A 20,104-nucleotide genomic window follows, 5' to 3' on the forward strand; every position below is an offset into this window, starting at 1 on the left:
TGGTTGTTCTAGAGGCTCTGAAAGGGATAAAACCATTCGTTTCTTCACTGTTCCTCTAGAAATTACTCATCAGGAGCTCAAACAAGGGAATTATCGAAAAAAAGATGCGGATTATAGCTAGAGAACATAAACCGTGAAGAGATTTTCCATGGTACCATCAAGACACACTCACGTCACTTTCATCAAATTATTTGCTATTTAAATTGTTTCATAGCTTATTTAATGAGAGAAGCACATTTACTGAACAAAAATTTAAAAAGAAAACATTTGCAGTGTGAGTGGCAGTAGAAACTGTATCTTCCAGCGCACATATAAACATGTCACTCGTCGTAGGACTCATGTTTTCTTTATTGCCTTGCTTATCCACAACTATGTCTTCTAGAATTCATCGCTTTTTGCTAGCGGATCTTTCTAACGTTCGTGAGGATCTTTTCATGGTCGATTCTTTCGAGGTTTGGCTCACAGACTCTTTGACTCATGCGCCATGTTGATCATAGGAGCCCAGTGTGGGTTCACTGAATTGTAAACTAGTGCGGGTTTTCCTGGATAAATTAATGAAATTTTAGTTCAGTAAATGTGTTTCTCTCATTAAATAAGCTGTGAAACAATTTAAACAGCAAATACCGTGATGAAAGTGACGTGAGTGTGTCTTGATGGTACCACTAGAAATTTCTTTGCGGTTTATTTTTGCTAGCCATAATCCGTGTCTTTTTTTTTTAAAATTCCCTTGTTTGAGCTCCTGATGAGTCATTTCCAGAGGAACAGTGAAGAAACTAATCGTTTTATCCCATTCAGAGCATCTAGAACAACTAAATACACAACAAGTTTCATGGCGGAGTAGGTACCGTTGCCATGGGAGACACGTGACGGTGCAAAGCCTGTATAGATCAAATAATCTAACACAAGGGAGAAAAGCAGGTTACAGTATTACACTACATCACGAGTCAGATCTGTGGAGAGTTGCCCTTATTTACAGAAAGAATCAATGTATTTTTGATCAGCAGAAACACCTGTAATGAATAAATGCTTGATATATATGTCTAATGTCATACCATGGAACATTCCAGGCTAAACAATAATATCTCTATGGACATAAGCAGGTGACGGACCCTCCACCAGAAAGGTTACACAGTGCACCTTTAATACATTATTCTGGAATTTGTTTTTGAATATACCATTTGCAAAATGATCAAAGGCAACACTGTGATCTAAATATGTTATGTGATAGCAATTAATCCCGTTGTGTAATACCGCCTCTTTAAGTATGATTTGATTAAATTCCCTGAGCAGATGGCAATTTATGCTAAATCTTATAATGAATGTGAATGAAATAATTACACACCAGGAAACCAGTGTACAGATATTGCTACTACTTCCAGGTATTGTTCATTATTCTCTCATCTTACACAGACACTGGGCTTATTAGCGCCCCCTGTGTGGTGGTGAGTGTATCTGCGTCACAGTTTGAGGAAATAGCAGCAGCAGGGCACAGTCACAGCTCTTAATATGACTCAAACGTGTCATCTGTGGAACTTTAATGATCACGACCAGATCACTCTTTCAACTCTGACCAATGTTTTGTGAATGTAAGAATAAAATGGAAGTGCAGAGATATTCAAACCAACATATAAGAAAGAGTTAAACAACGAGGAGCAGTGCAACCTGTGTAACGCACTGCTCTTGGTTATTTAATACTTACATATATGATCATATGGTAATCACACTGTAACCACACAGTGTACAACAGAACTAGAATCTGTGTTTGTCTCAGATAATGGCTCATAATTGGTCATTAAGATGATCTAAAAACTCATAATCTCTTCAAACAAAACATGTACACGGTATAGATCCTGCCTATTCAAATACAGAGCTGTGGGAAGAGGAGGATAATGAGAGGAGAACAAAGATTTTGGGTCAAAGCTATTTCAGATAAACAAGCGTCTGTACAATGTTTGGTAAAAGAGGTGGACAGCTGTTCCTTTATTTCTTTGGGATCAATGATCTATCTGTCTAATTTCTATTTTCATGGAATCGTGCAAGTGATGTGTCACCAATTTATGAATTGAAGGTTGCTTTAGCAGTAATCAGTAAAACATAAGAGTGATTTTTGAACTGATTAAACAACAGCCTTGAAAGTCAATTTCTCCAACAAAGTGCACTTTTTGTGAATCAGACTGTGTATGCCCTAATCAATAAATCAATGAAACATATCCATCTAGAGGGAGACAAGCATGACATCACCAGATCAAGGTCAGCTCAGTGGAGAGGAGAGCCTGCTCTACAAGAATGCTAAAAAACACAGAATTGAATAAACATAAGAGATATCCGTTTAATAGTGGAACATTACAGGCAATACAATAACATCTCCACAGAGACAAGCTGAGAACTACCGAGAAAACCATCAACAGGAGGAGAGAAAATTGGTAGAAAACAAACTTGAATAGCCTCTAATCCCAGTCCTGATCTGGCCACAGCAGATGGAGCCGATGAAGAGGCACAGCTTCTGCCCAAAAACTCAGTTTCAGTCAGAGCCAAAATCGTCAACCAGCCAAACACATGACCACCGCCCTCCTCACAGTGTCACACACGGACTCAAACAAGAATGTTTACATTTGAGTTGATTTATTATGCATTATTTTTGTAATAATTGAATTATTTACATTATGCAAGGAATGAACGTTCAGGACAGGAGACACGGAGACATTCCTATATTCACGCTGGGAGTTTTCTACATGTATGTTATTGGCAGAATGTGCACCAGTTACCATGGACACACAACGCATACTCCCCCCAAAAAATAATCTGAAAACTCATGAAAAAATACAAAATGAATTTAAATACACACAAACACACGCACACGCACATTTTTAGGAGTCTGTGATATAAGCGTTCATGGTCCTGCTGTTTAGAATCACCGACCTCCTCCTCATCTCCATTTCTTCTTCACTGTCTTTTACCAGCAAGAGAGATTTTTCTTAACACAGTAATTTATAAGCAAAATCAAAGATGAGTAAATAGTTTGCTCTTTAGTCAGGTGAACTTTTTGGTCCGCAGGATGAATATGTGAGAGTTGTAACAGGCTCACAGATTTCACAGTGTTTTCAGAGTGTTCCTCAGCTGTGGAGAATTAGATTTGTAACAATAGCATCTGCTTCACAGTTATTCAATGATTAATTTTCATTACAATGTGGTCTGACACGTTTTACCTTGAGCTGACAAAGTCCATCTCGTGTCATCTGGATTTCACACTTGTATTACACAATATTACAATAAATGAGTGTGAAAATGCTCAGATGGATGGGACCTTACAATGGATAATGGATTTCTTTAGCTCTGTATGTAGGTCCTGTATTGTACTGCACTGTAGGTTAAAGAATATGTGTGATATTTTTATTTGAAATTTCATAAACATAACCTACTCATATGCAGTAATACAAGGTAAACATGCAAATCAAACATTAGGCTACATTTACTGATTACAGTTGTAGTGTTGATTGTTACAAAACCATTGGCCACAATAGTCATGTTATTTATGGTACAATTTGTTTTGTTTTGGTTTGGAAGATCCAATCAGAAAGAAGAATGAGCCTGATACGGGTCCTTCATTTGCTGAAATCCAATTGGTTTAAACCTAAATGGACTCTCTCTGATCCAGGTCCCAGTCTACCGGGAGGCAAAAGAGTGCATTGTATCCCCATTTAAAAGTCATTTTAAGGCTACGTCCACACAACAATGCTCCTGGACTTTTTTTGGCTGGGTTGAAAAAAATTTGCATCCGCACATGTGTTGGATCAAGAAATATTCACGTCCAGATGACAACAGAGCACTGAGTGAAAACGATATAATACATATGCCACACCTCTATGTGGTGCTGTAAACAGGATACAGCCAGATCACCCAAAGTCTTCTTCTGGTGGCCCTTCTAGTTCTACACAGTAGTGGGTTTAAAAGAATCTGACACGTGTAATCGTGTATGTGTCTCCGCTGGTCTTGTACTACATAGTAGATTAAGAGGTTCTGATGCAACAGTACAAATAACTTTAGAAGCGTCTGCAACACAAACTCAGCTCCGTTGTCTGCCATGGTTGTTTTGCAGGGTTCTCTTCTGGTCACGTGGCGATGACGGGGTCACAATGTCATTGTTTTCCAAAAGCTGCGGTTTGCTTGTGCACACAATGCAACGTCAGCGTTCTCAAATTTTTCCACTCTGGAACCCATTTTCAAAAAACACAGTTTTTCGCCCACCTGAAACGCCGGCTCCGTGTGGATGAAATAAGAAACAAATAAAAACTTCACCATTCTGACCAAAAAACATTGTCATGTGGACACCACCTAAGAGTGTAAAATAATGACACGTAATGCAAGAGCACTGTGTTTGTATCCTTTGAGACTCGGGTACAGTTTTGTCTGTAGGGGGCCTGTTCTCATCTCAGTCCTCACTACACCTCTGCAGCTCAGTCCTGTCTGTGTTTTTAAAGTCTTTACCCCTTCACCACATTAATGCATTATAATTGTTCATGCACCTTTTGAGAAATCTGTGAAGTGAATCAGGTGTCCAAAAGAACTAGCTGGTTAATACCCATGTTATTTTAAACATTTTAACCATTGCAAAACCTCATATTTTCTACTGGTAAGAGAAGATAGCTGAGTCCCCCTGTATGAGACATGACCATAGTACTAATCTGCAGCCACATTGAGACAGCATGGCCTCACTTTATGTCTTTAAATCTAATATTCATGGGTCTGCAGCAGAATCCAACAGTATTAATAAATCATCAGGATTCTCATCTCAGCTGCATGTTGACGGCGAAGGCTCCTCATTTCAAATGGAGCTGCAAAAGTTGCATTTTCAAAGAGAAAACCTGATATTCTCCATCATTGTCATATGATGGACAGTAAGTGTGCATAGGGAAATTGGTGTGAAATGACAATTCACAGCTATTATGTGTTATCATAATAATATAGACATCATTGGCAAGGAGAAGGACACAGAGACAGTAGCTCATTTATAATATAAAAGACTAAATGTATAGACTGTCAGCTCATCCCATGGGAATAAAAACATACACTATGTCTGTGTAATTTCTACTGGACCCAGTGTGCTGCAGTTCATCTGAAGGAACACAAAGAAAAAAGTTTATTCCCTTGTGAAACTGTGCAACAAATAATAGATGATATCTCATAGTGGCAGAATAGCAGGAACTTCTGCAAGAACACTTTTTTGGTTCAGTTCCTAAGTTTTAAGCCCCGTTTACACATACACAAGTATTTTTAAAAACTGAGATATTTCCCTTCGTTTGTGCCCATCATTTACACGCAAATAGCGAATTCGCCTCTGAAAACGAATCTTTCTAAAAACTTCAGGTAGAGTAAAGGTTCTGGAAAACTACAGTTTGGCATTTATGTGTAAAGTGAGATAAATGGAGTTTTAGGAGCTGATGCGCCAAAAGTGCGACCAATGTTTACGTTTTTTGCTATGATGATGATGATGGAGCATTCAAAGCAGCAGTTGCATTTCTTCTGGTGCAAACACTTTTTATGTGTTTGCATCTGCACACACACCTGATGTATCATATCCATGACCAGAGACGAAGGAGCTTGGAGGTCCACTTCTTCAGGTTTAACAGATCTGTGGAGAGGCAAGCCTGCTCAGTAATGCACATTTTTCAAGGTACTTTTGAGTAATACTTACAACTGTAATGAAATAAATACTACAGGCTTAAATCTAATCCAGGTGCCACTCAGAGACTTGGAGTAGTTATGATAGCGAATTTATGCAAGTTGATGTACACGAAAACTTTTTTGAAAATGATTCTACGTGCACAATGTTATTTTGGAAAATAATTTAACTCTGCATATTAAAATAACATGGGTGTTGCCTAAGTAAAGACATAGTAAAAATGTGTGTTAGAGTCACTGCTGCCCCCTGTGGCACCTCTATTCCCAGCGGTCTCCCATCCAAATACTCACGACAGCAGCTCAGTTGGGAGAGGGTCTGTCCAAAGGCTGGAGGTTTGAATCCCGCTCTCGGTGGCTAAGCGGTCACATCCACTAAGTCATTGACCCACAGGTTGGCAGTGCGATTCCAGCTCCCATAGATGAATGGTGTTGTTGTGTCCTTGGGCAAGACATGAAACTCCTCTTGCTACCCAGTGTCTGTGTCCTTTGGTGTACGAGTGTGTGAATAGCTGAATGGTTTCTTGATGTAAAGTGCTTTGAGTAAGTGGGGAAAAAAAGCAACTCTTTACCATTTAAAACAAGCCTGGCCCTCTTTAGCTTCTGAGACCAGTCCAGACCGAGCATCAGACCTCAGATAAAAAGGAAAAGATTCAAGGTTCAAGAAAATAACACCGCTTCTCACTGAATACAATGAATTTGAGAACAACAAAAATGAAATCGTGATTGGAAACAGGTGTAGACTTATCTGGAGCATGCGTCATGATTCTCCTCTGTGCAGGTGATAAAGTACAGTCTCTACAAAAGTCTGCTGCCTGAAGCATTCTCCATTCTGGTGACGATTACACCGGGAGAGAGGCACTTTTAGGAAGCGCAGCATCAGTGGATTTTCTGGGACTATGACCTAGATTCAGGTTTCTGTGGCGACGGAGCGCTGGATTGTTGTGCCCATAATTTCACCCTTTCTGCGTCATAAAAACGGTCGGGGTCTGGTGTTGGGGTCAAGAATTACATGTTGTCCTACACTGTGTCCTTTGTATAGCACGCATGACCTGTTGAGCTACTGTTTAACCAGTGATTATTATGCTACTGTTTGTAAGTTTTCCTTTTAGTGAAGCTATTTGAGCATTTTTTGTTAAAGCACAAGGACGGAATACAAGGAGAAAAACTAGATAAACAGATAGAAAATAAAGCTTTTCATAGGTATTTTATTGAACCTGAAGGAAATTCAAAGTTATCTGACATAGAGCAGGCTTTTATTATTATTTATTTTATTTTATCAGGAAGTTGAAATTGCTTCTCATTTTCAAGGGAGTCCTGAGTACACAGTTAAAACATGAAACATTTACAATTACTGTATTTTCTGGACTATAATGAAGAAGAAAAAAAAACGTATTATTATAAAATCAGAGACCAGGAACAGAATAGACACAGAATAGAGAACAACAGGCTGTTAATGTAACATATGAACAGTTCTTCAGATAACTATAGCATAAACAACAGAACAAAACAAATTCATCTTCGGTGTCACTTCTGAGCAACTCCACAACCTCCGGAGGTAAACAAAGCACCACTTCCTCTTCTGTGTAGCTTTGGTCAGACTCAGCATCAGTTCCAGTTAGAATTATTCCGGCCTTTCTGGATCCCAACAGGATGGTTTCTGTCGTCACTGAAGTCCAGACTTTGTCGATCCATCCAATCACTTCCAGGAAAGTTGCATGGCGGCCCCTCCCGGTTGTCACAAGTTTCTCGCTCACTCCAAACTTTCTTTCTGCTGCTTGATTATCATTTTGGGCTGCGTATTTCTGCAAAATATGATTTTCTTTTTGGGGGCATTTGTGTTTGTCTTCTCAGTCATCTTTATAAGTTTGTTTAAATTTAAAATTGTTCAGTGGTACAGAGGTAATGGTGCGACTGACTGACATGATACAGACAGGACAGAGGCTCTTTCTGTAGAAGACATGCGCAGTAGTAGCAGATACTGGCACACAAGGCTAGAGTGCCCTCTCGTGGCTGTCAGTGTAAAAATTATAATATATAAGTCGCACCGGAGTATAAGATGCAGGACCACTCAAACTATCAAAAAAACTGCTACTTATAGTCTGAAAAATATGGTAATAAAATGCATTCAGAATTATACATTTTTAAGGTGCACTGTTTTTTTGTAGTTGTAGATAGTATTGCTTTTTGCCTGGAATATCCCATAGTACCACACTGAGTTTAGCTATCTCCATGAAGACAAGCTGGTGACATAACTAGTCATGTTACAGATCAGATCAGTAGAAAAGCAAATCCACTCACAATAACAATGCATGTTTTTCAAGTTTTTTATATTTTTTATTTTTGGCAAACATCTTTTATGGAACTGAATTAATACCACATTTAATGCCAGACCCTGGAACATTCCAAACAAAACACTACGTTCTCTATAAAGGCATTTAGCAGCCTTCTCCTCATGAGTTACATAATGCTTTTAACTAATAAATATATCACTTTTTACACGCCAATGTAACTCAAACGACAAATGCCATTACTGCATGACTACACACGTAACGGAGGGTACTTTACAGCAGGTGGCCATAGTTGTAAGCCTGGTATTAAAAGTGGCATACTGGGCGTACTGTCTCCTCTGCACAGCGCACCTGCCCCTCTCGAGCTGCTTTCACTGTAATAATACATCCTTTATTCAACATACAGGTGCCAACTCTTCACCAGCGCCTGATGCTAGAACAAACCGTGTAGATGAGCTTTCAAACACCAAACATAAGAAAAATGAGAAAAACGCAAATGTAATGCATTGAAGAGCTTTTTTTCAATAGCTAGACTTAAAGGTTGTATGGAGGATTTTTTTTTTTTTTGTTTCAAACTGTCAGTCAAAGATTAAAAATACCATTACAGAACGCAGCAGCTTTGTAATTATGATGACAAAAAAAAAAAAGAATGAAAATCTATCAACTGTGGACGTGTTGAGGCCAGATAAACATCAGCCAATAGAAAACGATGCTCCCTCATTTTCTATTGGCTGTTAGGTTGTCAATCAAACTCCCTAGTATAACTGATTTGTCAGAGCGCGGGGAATTACGTGGTTTACGCAGCGTTCTTAGAGGCTTTTTCGAACTGTTGCTTCCTTGCATTTCGCACAAAGTTTGTCGTGACGGTGGACGAGAATCTACGACCGGTTCGCCGCAAAAGGAGCAAAGCCAAACTGAGGTGATTCTTGGAGATCTCGTCCAGCGATGGCGGACAGGAAACTTCAACAGTAATTCTGAACGTGCACAAGGACTGTCGCTGTATTTCTCTTCCCTTAAAAAAATCCTCTATACAACCTTTAAGTAAGTAAGTCTTTATTTATATAACACTTTTCACAGACATTTTTTGACCCCAAAGACACTTTACAGAGCATTATTCAGCATTATTCATTCACTCTATACCTGGTGATGGTAAGCTACTGTTGTAGCCACAGCTGCCCTGGGGCAGACTGACAGAAGCGACTTAAGGCGACTTAAGGTGCACTCTGTAATGCTGGACATACACCCTGCAATATTTTTGATAGTTTCACTCAGCCCCAGGGTTTAAAGGTTCACAGCTCATGGAAGTACTTCAACGGTGCAAAATCCTCACAAGAGGCACTTTAAAACAGGATTTAAAACAGGTTTGATATTCCTGCGACCTGTAAGTGCCGATTGGGAGCTGGTTGCAAGGTTTTAATCAGTTTTCCTTACCTCATGTTTACTACATGAAGCACGACACAAGATTAAGCCAAAACTCAGCCAGATCACAAAAATAACTGAAAAAGTGAAAAATCATCTCAAAAATGGCCAAAAATCGCAGTGTACGCCTGACTTAACTTCAATGCTGGAGGGTCCATCATCTGCTTGTCTGCTTGAATCTCCATGGAGACTTGCAAGCCAAATTACAGGTTTGATTTGTGGATAGGTGACCCCACTTACAGTAAGAGTGGATGTGTTTAAAGATATTTCTGAGCAAAAAAATGACACAATAAATGCAAGACAGACTTTAAACTAAAGCATTAACATCTCCATGGAGACAAACAAGTTGCTAACCCTGTCCAGAAAAGTTACACAGTGCACCTTTAAAGAGGATATACTGTGCTTAAGCCTGCTATATAGTTGCAGTCTATTTATATGTGATATAGTTTGGACATTTCAAATTGTAATATTAATCTAAAACAACTTTTTAAAATAAACAAGTGCCCTGACTTCCAAGTTAGAAAACTGTGGTGCTCAATGGGAATAAAGAATCATAAAGTTATCGCAGCCTCCTATGTTTAGAGAACCTGCATGTGCCTTGCCCTGATCCACTTCCGGCGAGCCAGACCACCAATAGGCCGCCATTGTAAAGTTAGCACATTTTCGAGATGTTCCTTTAATTTTCACATTAAGACACATGCTGGAAAAGTGTTGTGCACAGAGCTGTAATCAGCAGAGAGATAAAGACACAGGGGTTCCGTTGTATCGGATTCCGGTTGAAGCTGACAGACGTGGAGCCCAAAGTGGAGCTGCCATCAGTGTGCCAAATACAGGTCAATATTCGTGAGTCCCCATCTCTGAATTGTTGATCAATACAGTCTCAAATATGAAAAAAGAAAAGACACCACAAACAGTCTAAACTGAATAGGCCCTGTTGAATGATTCAACTTATAAAATGAACTGCATTTAGCCTAGTGTGACAAATGCTACAGTTGGACTAGATCCAAACCAGTGTCCTGACCCAGTGGGAGCAGCTCTGCTTCAGGCTCACAGGAGGTGGAGCAGCGAGTGATGTTAGGTGTCTCGGAGGTTTTAACAGGGAACATAGATACCTTTTGCAATTGGAGGAACATTAGGAACATTGGGCTGACCCTGTCCAGGTCCCTATGGGATGGTGTCTGAAATCGTGGGGGCACCCCCAATATCTCGCACACTGCCTGCCAGAAATCGGGGAATTTATGTCCCGACCACAGACAAGCCATGTTGCTAGAATTGTAGGTAACGTATTTGGGGCCATCAATATGGCGGCCAAAACAAAAACGGTCATGTGACTAGAGGTTCTCTATAGCTGCACATTACAGTAGTGAAGCAAATTTTTTTATTCATTTGTACCAAAATGACTACGCAATGTTGCTGAATCCTACTCATATCACTGAAATAAAAATAAAATATGAAAATAAAATTGGAGAAAGAAGTAAGTATAGATCAGTGGGTGTGTGCTGGTGGTGGTGAAAATAAGCGATCAAAGATTACTCAAACATGCATGAATCACTCCAAATACATCCTTGGGTGAATAAATAGCAAAAGGAAATAACTAACATGGGAAAAAGCTCTGAAAAGTAGATTTTGCATAATAAGTCTGCTTTAACAAACACTTCCGTAAATCTAATCATACTGTTACTCTTGCTGCTAATACTGCAATTACATCTATTGACGTTGAGACCTTGGAAAGCCTTTCAAACAGGACGTTCATCTGTGAGCAGCAAGCTTTGGTTTATTAGTGTCGACTTTCCTTCCATCTTTGTGCATTTGATGAGATAAATTTTTAAAATGAACCAAAAACCACATGCTGTCTGCCAAATGTTTACAGAGTTCAATTTGAGAAACAAGACTGATTTGCAAAGACGTTTTATTGAGGTCTGTGCCCAAACAAAAATGCTGTTAACATTGGGTAAAGATGCTACGAATAAACAAGGAGAAATACTACACAAGTACTACATTGAATCCATAGTTACCATTTGGAATCCAGTGGTGGAACGTAACAAAGTAAAAGTACTAAAGTAAGAATTTTAGGTATCTGTGCTTTACTTAAATAGATTTTAGAGTGGATTCTTTTTACTTTTACTTCACTAGAGCAGGTAAATGTACTCTGCACATACCTGTACTCCACTACATTTTTTAATTGGACTGAAAGGTAAAAGTATTTTTATTTGTGTTTGAGAATTGCCAGAATAAAAGTGATTCCATAGTTGTTGTTTTTTGAGCAAAATTCAGCACAAATCTGTATCAGAAACTTTATTAGATCTCAAAATCTGTGTAAAATACTTTTTAAACAGGTACTTTAATACTTTTACTGAAGCAGATTTTTTACTTTTACAAAATCGAGGACTACTTCCACACATTTTCCTCCTAAACCAAAGAGTATATGCCAAATAAATCCACAGACGTTAATGATATACACACCAGAGCCAAGTACTGATAAAAACTTTCTTCTTATTTTTAACCTTGAAAAGTTTGGTTTTCTGCCCATAGACAATCTTAAATGTTATAGGCTTTTATTTCTATAACAGCTGTAAAAGTGCTTCTTTCAGGTTTTTGGTAATTTTCCTGTAACATTTCACATTTGAGAACTTGATAACTTTCTTTTCACTATTGAGAGTATTTGAATAAAGAGCTATTACCTGTTCGGCGATACTGATGCAACATGACGCAAACTGAAGCCATGAGACTGAGCAGAAAATACATAAGTACTTCCTCCCACTCATTACTCATTCATGATGTGTTTTTTGGTTCAAAATCTCCAATGGATGGATATGATTTTAAAACCTTTATTGAAGTTTTAGGAGGGTTTTAGACACACTGTAATGAAAGACTGAAAGATATAAATTATAGACTGGTTCTCATTTCAAACAAACAATCTCAAAGAAATTCTCCGATATTGACAATGAAACATACTGTATATAAGACAAGTGACAAAACCATAACTATCAGCACATTATTAAAGGTGCACTGTGTAGTTTTATAGGGAGTCGCTATTGCTTTAGATGGAATGTTACACAATGGGGCTTTAAACATATTATACCTTATATCACCTACAATTGGTAAGTTTTGGAAACAAGTGCAGAGAAGTCAAACAGCTCTGAGCAGAGGTGGGACCAAGTCGTCGGTTTGCAAGTCTCAAGTCTTTGACCTCAAGTCCGAGTCAAGTCCCAAGTCAAATACAGGCAAGTCCAAGTCGAGTCTCAAGTCACTGGCCCCTAAGTCCAAGTCCAAGTTGTCTGTTTTGAGCTTCAAGTCATTTCAAGCCTTTAAACCAGAGTACCAAATATAGCTTTGGTTTTTGCAATTTATGACTTTTAAACCAGGGGTGTCAAACTCAAATTTACAGATTGTCAAAATTAAAAACTGTGACTAAGTCATGGGCCAAACTAAATATTTATTGAAAAATACTGCATGTTTTCTCTTCTTTTGAGGATTGTAATTGTTAAACCTTCTCATTAAAATAAATGTTTAATAATAGTTTTGCTTAAACATTGAATCAAGAACAAGCATAATATAAAATAATAACAACATTTTTTAATAAATAATGTCTCTATAGTCTATCCGTAGCCGGCGGGCCAGCTATAATACATATTTGATGTGATCTCGGGGGTCAAATATAATTATATCATGGGCCAAATTTTGCCCACGGGCCTGAGTTTGATATGTCTGTTTTAAACTAATCTTTACTTAAAAAAATCATAGTATATTTATATATGAGTGTTTATAGAGAATATAAGAGTTGTAGAAATGCAATTTTTTCCTTTTTAAATTTCTTGACAAGATCTTAGAGTAAATAATTACAGTCAGAATAGAACAAATTTAGATTTAAAAGTGCTTCCCAGGTCTTCTCAAGTAATAGGCCTCAAGTGCAAAACAAGTCCCAAGTCACTGACCTTCAAGTCCAAGTTGAGTCCCAAGTCTTAATCCATTTTATCAAGTCAAGTCTCAAGTCCTAAAAATAGTGACTCAAGTTTGACTCGAGTCCAAGTCATGACTTGCAAGTCCCCACCTCTGTCTCTGAGACAGATTAAATGAGGCTAACAGCAAGAGCTACAGGTACTGAAGTGAACGTTTATGGACAAAAACTGAGAACTATGGACTACCACTGGATGACATCATGCAGTGAGGACTGATTACCTACAATAAATATGACAGATTACTCCAACAAACGTGTGAAAGTTTTTTTTTTTGTTTTTTTTTAAGAGATGTTCTTATGAAGGAAATTATATTATGTGGTTAAAGGTGCATTGTGTAACTTTTCTGGTGGAGTATGTTTCACAGTAAGCCTTTCTATCTTCTATCATCATGGAGACAAAACCAGGTCAAGTTACAGGTCAGATCTGTGGAGAGGCGACCCCGCTCACAGTCAGAATGCCTGTTTTTCTAGGTATTTTTTAGCAATAAAACCACCTGTAATTGAATAAATGGAAGTTAGAGCTGTTTAATGTCACACTGTGGAACATCTGAAACAGAGCAATGGCATATCCAGAGAAACAAGAAGACAACGGACCACCAAGCCAAAAGTTACATAGTGCAGCTTTAATATATTCTGTGTAATAGGGCTTGTTTCGTATCTTTTGGTCGATGAAGGGAATTGAAGTGGCACAGAGAAATCCCCCGTGCCTGAATGTCGTGAAGCAGACTTATTTGTTGATAAAGGAGAAAGATGGAGATGACAGGTTTGTATCTGATCAGACGTTCAGACATGAGCGGCTCTCCCTCGGCTCCGGTTACCTGCACACTTCACACACTACACAGTCTGACGCACACAGGGTCAATGCTTTTCTCATCTGACCCACGGACCTGTCAGGAAAACTCTACGTCAAAACCAAATCCCCTGTCGCCATCTCGTATTTCCAGCAGATCTGTCATGTTTCAATACTTTGGAATATTCAAGGCAAAATACTGTAAAAACATAGAAAACAACTGACTGGTCTCACTATGACTTTAAAGCTGCATTGTGTAACTTTTCTTGTGGTGGGTCCGTCAAATGCACTTCTCTATTTTTATGTTATTGCTTTGTCTGAAATGTTTTAAAATTTCTATCATCATGGAGACCAAACTAGACCAAGTTACAGGTCAGATCTGTGGAGAGGTGACCCCACTCACAGTCAGGATGTCTGTTTGTCTAGGTGTTTTCAAGCTATAAAACTAGGGGTGTGCAAAAATATTGAAAAATCTATATATCACATAGTTTAATTTGATGATACAGTATCGATATCGTGGGCTGCTGCATCGATATATCGTCAAGAGTATTTTTTTTGGTATATTTTATGAAATTATTTTTGTGTAAGAGCTTCAATTCAAGCTACTTCTTCCTGTTCCTTTTGTTCATGCAGCAAAGACAAGGCAAATAATGGTAGAAATACATATTTATGTTAATTGTCAGATTTGTTGTTGTTGTTGTTGTCTTTAAATTGATGCCAACAAAATAATAGCATGAGCAATAAATAAATAAACAATTGTGGGGACATTTTCACAGTTTTGAGTAAAATGGGTGTTTTTCAGTTTAACTTTGCACAGACTTCGTGGACTTAGTATCACAGCGATGATTTAGCCTTTGTTTTTCACTGAACTGTATCGAATCGATTTGAAATATATCGTATTGAACCGTACTGAATCAAAAGTGCACTGTATCGAAAAATGTATCATATCGTGGCCTATGTGTTGAGGTGTGTATCATATCGACAACTTCTTAATGATACCCACCCCTGTAATTAAATAAATAAGGTAGAGATTTTTGATGTCATACTGTGGAGCATTCCAGACGTCTCCATAGAAACAAGCAGGTGATGGATCCTTCACCAAAAAGTGACATAGTGTGCCTTTAACTTTTACTTTACTTGTCATACATAGCAAAAAATAACATGTTTTTAATATGATATTTGCGGGTTAAAGAATTGTCCAGTAAGGTTGGTTGAGGGTTTGAAGCTCACACAAGAGCAAGACACATAAACTCTAGCTATATATAGTAGAAAATTTGATAAATATTTGCTCAAAAAGGTGGGTAGTTTGAATCTCCCTCTGGCGCAATGGTCTCCTTGGGCAAGACATTTCAACTAAATTATCCACTCTCTTTAAAGTGCATATTGGGAAAATCTATTTGTTTTTAGAGGATAGTGATTAGTGATTACAGTTACATTTCTAACCAGGGAAGTTGGTGGTTCAAATCTCGCCCATGTGCAATTGTGTCCTTATGCAAGACACTTCAACAAAATACCACACTACATTGTTAAAATCTATTTATAGTATCATTATTCTAGGAAACTATGAGTAGCCTAGTGGTGTTAATGTTTGCTCAAAAAGGTGGAAGGTTTGAATCTCCCTCTGGTGCGATTGTGTCCTTTGGCAAGACATTTCAACTAAATGAAACTACTCTACTCTAGTAAAAACACATATTGCAAAAATATACATATTTGGAACCATTATTTTAAAGGATAGTGATTAGTGATTACAGTTATATTTCTACCCAGGAAAGTTGGTGGTTCAAATCTCACCCTTGTGCAATTGTGCCCTTATGCAAGACACTTCAGCAAAATACCACACTACATTGTTAAAATCTATTTATAGTATCATTATTCTAGGAAACAATGAGCAGCCTAGTGGTGTTAATGTTTGCTCAAAAAGGTGGGCGGTTTAAATCTCCCTCTGGTGCAATTGTGTCCTTTGGCAAGACACTTCAGCAAAATTAACCTACTCTACTACTCTACTCTAGTAAAAGTGCATTTATTTGGAACCATTATTTTAGAAGCTAGTGATTAGTAAATAGTTACATTTCTACCCTGGGAAGTTGGTGGTTCAAATCTCGCCCATGTGCAATTGTGCCCTTATGCAAGACACTTAAACAAACTTGTCCACTATGGTAAGAGTACACATTGTAAATGTCTATATGAATCCAGGAGATAGTGAGTAGCATAGTATAGGTTAAATATTTGCTCAAAGAGGTTGAAGGTTTGAATCTCCCCCTGGTGTGATGATGCCCTTGAGCAAGACACTTCAACAAATTGCCCATTCTAGTAAAGGTATGTGCCTGTGGTTTGTTTAAAAAGGGCAAACTGCATAAAATAACTGTCAGCAAATAACAAAAATACAAAAAATAAAAATGGAACACAAAGCTTTGCTGCAAAAAAAAAAAAAAAAAAAAAAAAAAAAAATTGTGACAATTTACAGGATTTATTCAACCTTTTGTCCCATGTTCCGATTTTACTCATATACTTTTCTTTTCATTAAACAACTTTACATAAATTGCATAATAACACTCACATTTTGGACATTTTATTCACACGTCCCCAGATGATAAAACAGTGACCAACAAAACACAGACCACAGACGATCATTAAGACAAAATACATTAAAAACAGTTGCCAAAAGGGAACATGGCTTATGAGCTTTTAAGTAGCAACGCCTAAAGATTTATTCATTTAAATCATCTATACAAGGTTGGAAAAGTCTTTCAGAATCCTCTCAGGTTTCAGTTTCTTTTCACGCTGATGCAGATCTGTCCCGGAGAGGCTTGGAGAGATTTCCGGATTAAGCATTTGACCTTTTGTTTATCTGCTCCTCTGTGTTACTTTGAATGGCAGGACTTTCCTTTGACTCGCGTTGGTTATCTTTCCATTTGAAGCAGACATCTCTTCACAAATCGTACATAAAGACACTGAAAAGATGACAAAGACACCTACACAATGCTTGGAAACTACAGACGGGTGAAGTTAGGCCTTGGTTCAAAATTTCAATACAATTACAGCAAGTTTCATTTAATTAAGGTTAAAGGTGTGCTGTGTAAGCTTTCTAGTGGAGGGTATGCCATGTGTACTCTCTACTGCTATTGCTTAGCCTGAAATGTTCCAAAGTATGGCATTAAATGTGAATAGATAGCCTTTATTTCATTGTTTTATTGTTCACAAAAACTTCAAAATCATGTATAGTTAAAGTGCCTCAGTTAGACTACTCATTGCACTAAAACAGTTACGGTTAAAGGTTAGATTTAAGATGGTTGTGTAATTCCTCAGTCGTCTATGAAAATACTAAGATGAAACTTAAAACCAGGAGGGACAGGGCCTTCTCTGTGACTGGCCCTACGTGCTGTAACGCTCTGTTCCTTGACGTCCGTACAATGTTGTAGAGTGTTTTAGGTCTCGTCTTAAGATCCACTTTTATTCTCTGGCTTTTAACACTGTGTGAGTTTTGTGGTCCTCTGTGTTTTTAATTTAATTAAATTTTTTATTTGATTTTATTCATGTATTAAAATTTTTAGCCTTATGCATTTTAACACTTTTTATCTATTGTTTTTATTTATGATTTACTGTCTTTTATTGTATTAATTTGTCTGTGCAGCACTTTGGAAACGGTAATGTTTATAAAATGTGCCATATAAATAAAGTGGATTGGATAGTTGTTTTTAAGATTTTACTAAACATTCTTTACAAAATGTCCACTTTGGCCATTGATTTTAGGGTTAAAAATTTACTTTCTTGTCAGAAATCATTTGCCAGATTCATTAGCTGGTTTCACTTTGTAGAAACTGTCTGACCTCGCAGAGTTAGGATTCATTTGCTCAACGGTAGGCAGGTACTTTTTTATTTAACCAATCACTGCTATTTGGTTGTGACTTATGTAATGCGCCTCTGACGAGGCTAACTGGTATATTAAGCTTTTCCCAAATCCCATAGGAAGAAGGGCAATAACATCTTTCTCCTTGATAAAATTCACCAAACATTCTCCGGCTGTTCCGGCTTTAAATCCTCGATTTCAGGAATCATTGCCAACACAGAATGTATGGCTCTTCGCTGATTGGCTGGTGCCCGACCTCGCACTTCCGAGGTTTTTGTGAACAGTCTAGTGTATTCTGATTCCTGACCTAGTTGCTGAAGAGAAATGAAATTGAGAGGGGGCACTCAGTGGTGCCAACCTGTCTAAGAAATTATGACATGAAAATTCCAAGACTGGTACTGTTGTACCATGTCGTACAATGGGCCAAAACTCCTCTAATGTCACAGAAATGATTATTTGATGAATAAAATGATAAGAAAATACCTTTTATACCTATACCTAGCTATACCTAATACTTTGGCATAAAATTCTCAATATGTAACTTTCTACTTCCTGTAATTGTCTTATAATGTTTTTCAACTTTTCTTCACAAACTGCTTCTTGATTGGTGTAAAAATATAATTTATATTTACAACAGGTATTATGCCACCAAATTAAGTAAAATTCAAGAATTGTCACATGCACTTTAATGTGAGTGGGGTTGCCTCTCCACAGATGTGACTTGTAACATGGCTTAGTGGTGCTTGTCTCGATGAGAGCGATAAATACTGTGGAACATTTTCAGCAAAGCAATCAAGAGAATTATCCAATCAGAAAGCAGAATGAGCTTCCAACTTTGTTGCCAGATCCTACAATTTACAACAAACAATTTGCTATAAACTCCTAAAGACTTCTCAGTATCTGGCAGCTAATAACATCCAATTGTATTATATTTGATAAACATTTCCCAATTATGTTTTTTATGTGAAAGTATAGTGACTAGTATTGAAATTCCGACCCCAAACCCAAGTAACTTATTTTGTGTATAGTAACAACAACTTTTCTATGAGCTCTATGCTGTGTACTAGAGATGCGCGGATTGCGGTTACAACCGCGGTATCCGCGGTTAATCCGCGGGTCGGGCGGATGACGTGACGAAAAATTATATTTTAATTAAATTCGGGCGGGTGGCAGTTTAACTACTAAAAAAAAAAAAAAAAGTTATTGTTAGTATTGTTACCTACATCTGAAAAGACGAGTCTCATTGTCTATGCTTGTAGTATGAAGTGTACGTCATGTCCTTAATTAGCCCATTTGACCTCGTTTTTATGTTCTGAAGGTTCAGGTTGTGTCGGGTTATTGATGCCTAAGGTTTACGAGGCACATATTATATGCAGTTTATTTTATTATTTCTAATTTATTTCAGTTGTTTGCCAACACGTAAGTGGCTATAGGGCCTATTTATTTAGTTATGCTTTTTTTTGTTTTGTTTCGATATCAGATATATTTTAAAACACGCAGACATTATAGCGTAGACTGCCACTCGGGGTATTTAAAACTTAAAGAAAGACCGATGGAGTGAGGCTATGACTTTGAAATAACATCGGGCAATGGCAGAATGTTCAGAATGTAACAACATCCAACACGAAGGCAAGAAGGTTCAAAAACAGCCTAGTCGGAAAACGTTTGTCAGTTTGGGGTTGTTATGGACAATTAACTGTGTCGGCGGCAAGGTGGGGGCATTTGAGGGCCGTGCCCCCCCTAGCGGCCACTGGTGCCCCCCCCCCCCAAAAATTATACCATCAGCCGCCACTGGTCCTGGTTTAGTCCTGGTTTAGTCCTGGTTTAGTCCTGGTTTAGTCCCGGTCCCTCAAGTCTCAGGTCTCTATAGGACAGGACTGGACGGCGTTACCCTCGTGTACCACGTTCACTACAGCCCTGGTGCTGTCCGATGCGTGCCTATTTCTAGTTCAGAGGTGTTTTTGACGAGAGGCTGTTGTTTAAAGGTTGTATAGAGGATTTTCCAAGGAACGAGAAATCCAGCGACTGTTTGTCCTTTTTCAAATGTTGCGCATGCGTGAAACCACCCCCTCCCCCACAGCTCCCTACGTAGAAACGCCTCCTCCCGCCTCCTCTTTACGCCA

This window comes from Boleophthalmus pectinirostris, unplaced genomic scaffold, assembly GCF_026225935.1.
Source record: "Boleophthalmus pectinirostris isolate CB_2022bp ecotype Guang Dong unplaced genomic scaffold, ASM2622593v1 HiC_scaffold_17, whole genome shotgun sequence".
In the NCBI taxonomy this organism is placed as follows: Eukaryota; Metazoa; Chordata; class Actinopteri; order Gobiiformes; family Gobiidae; genus Boleophthalmus; species Boleophthalmus pectinirostris.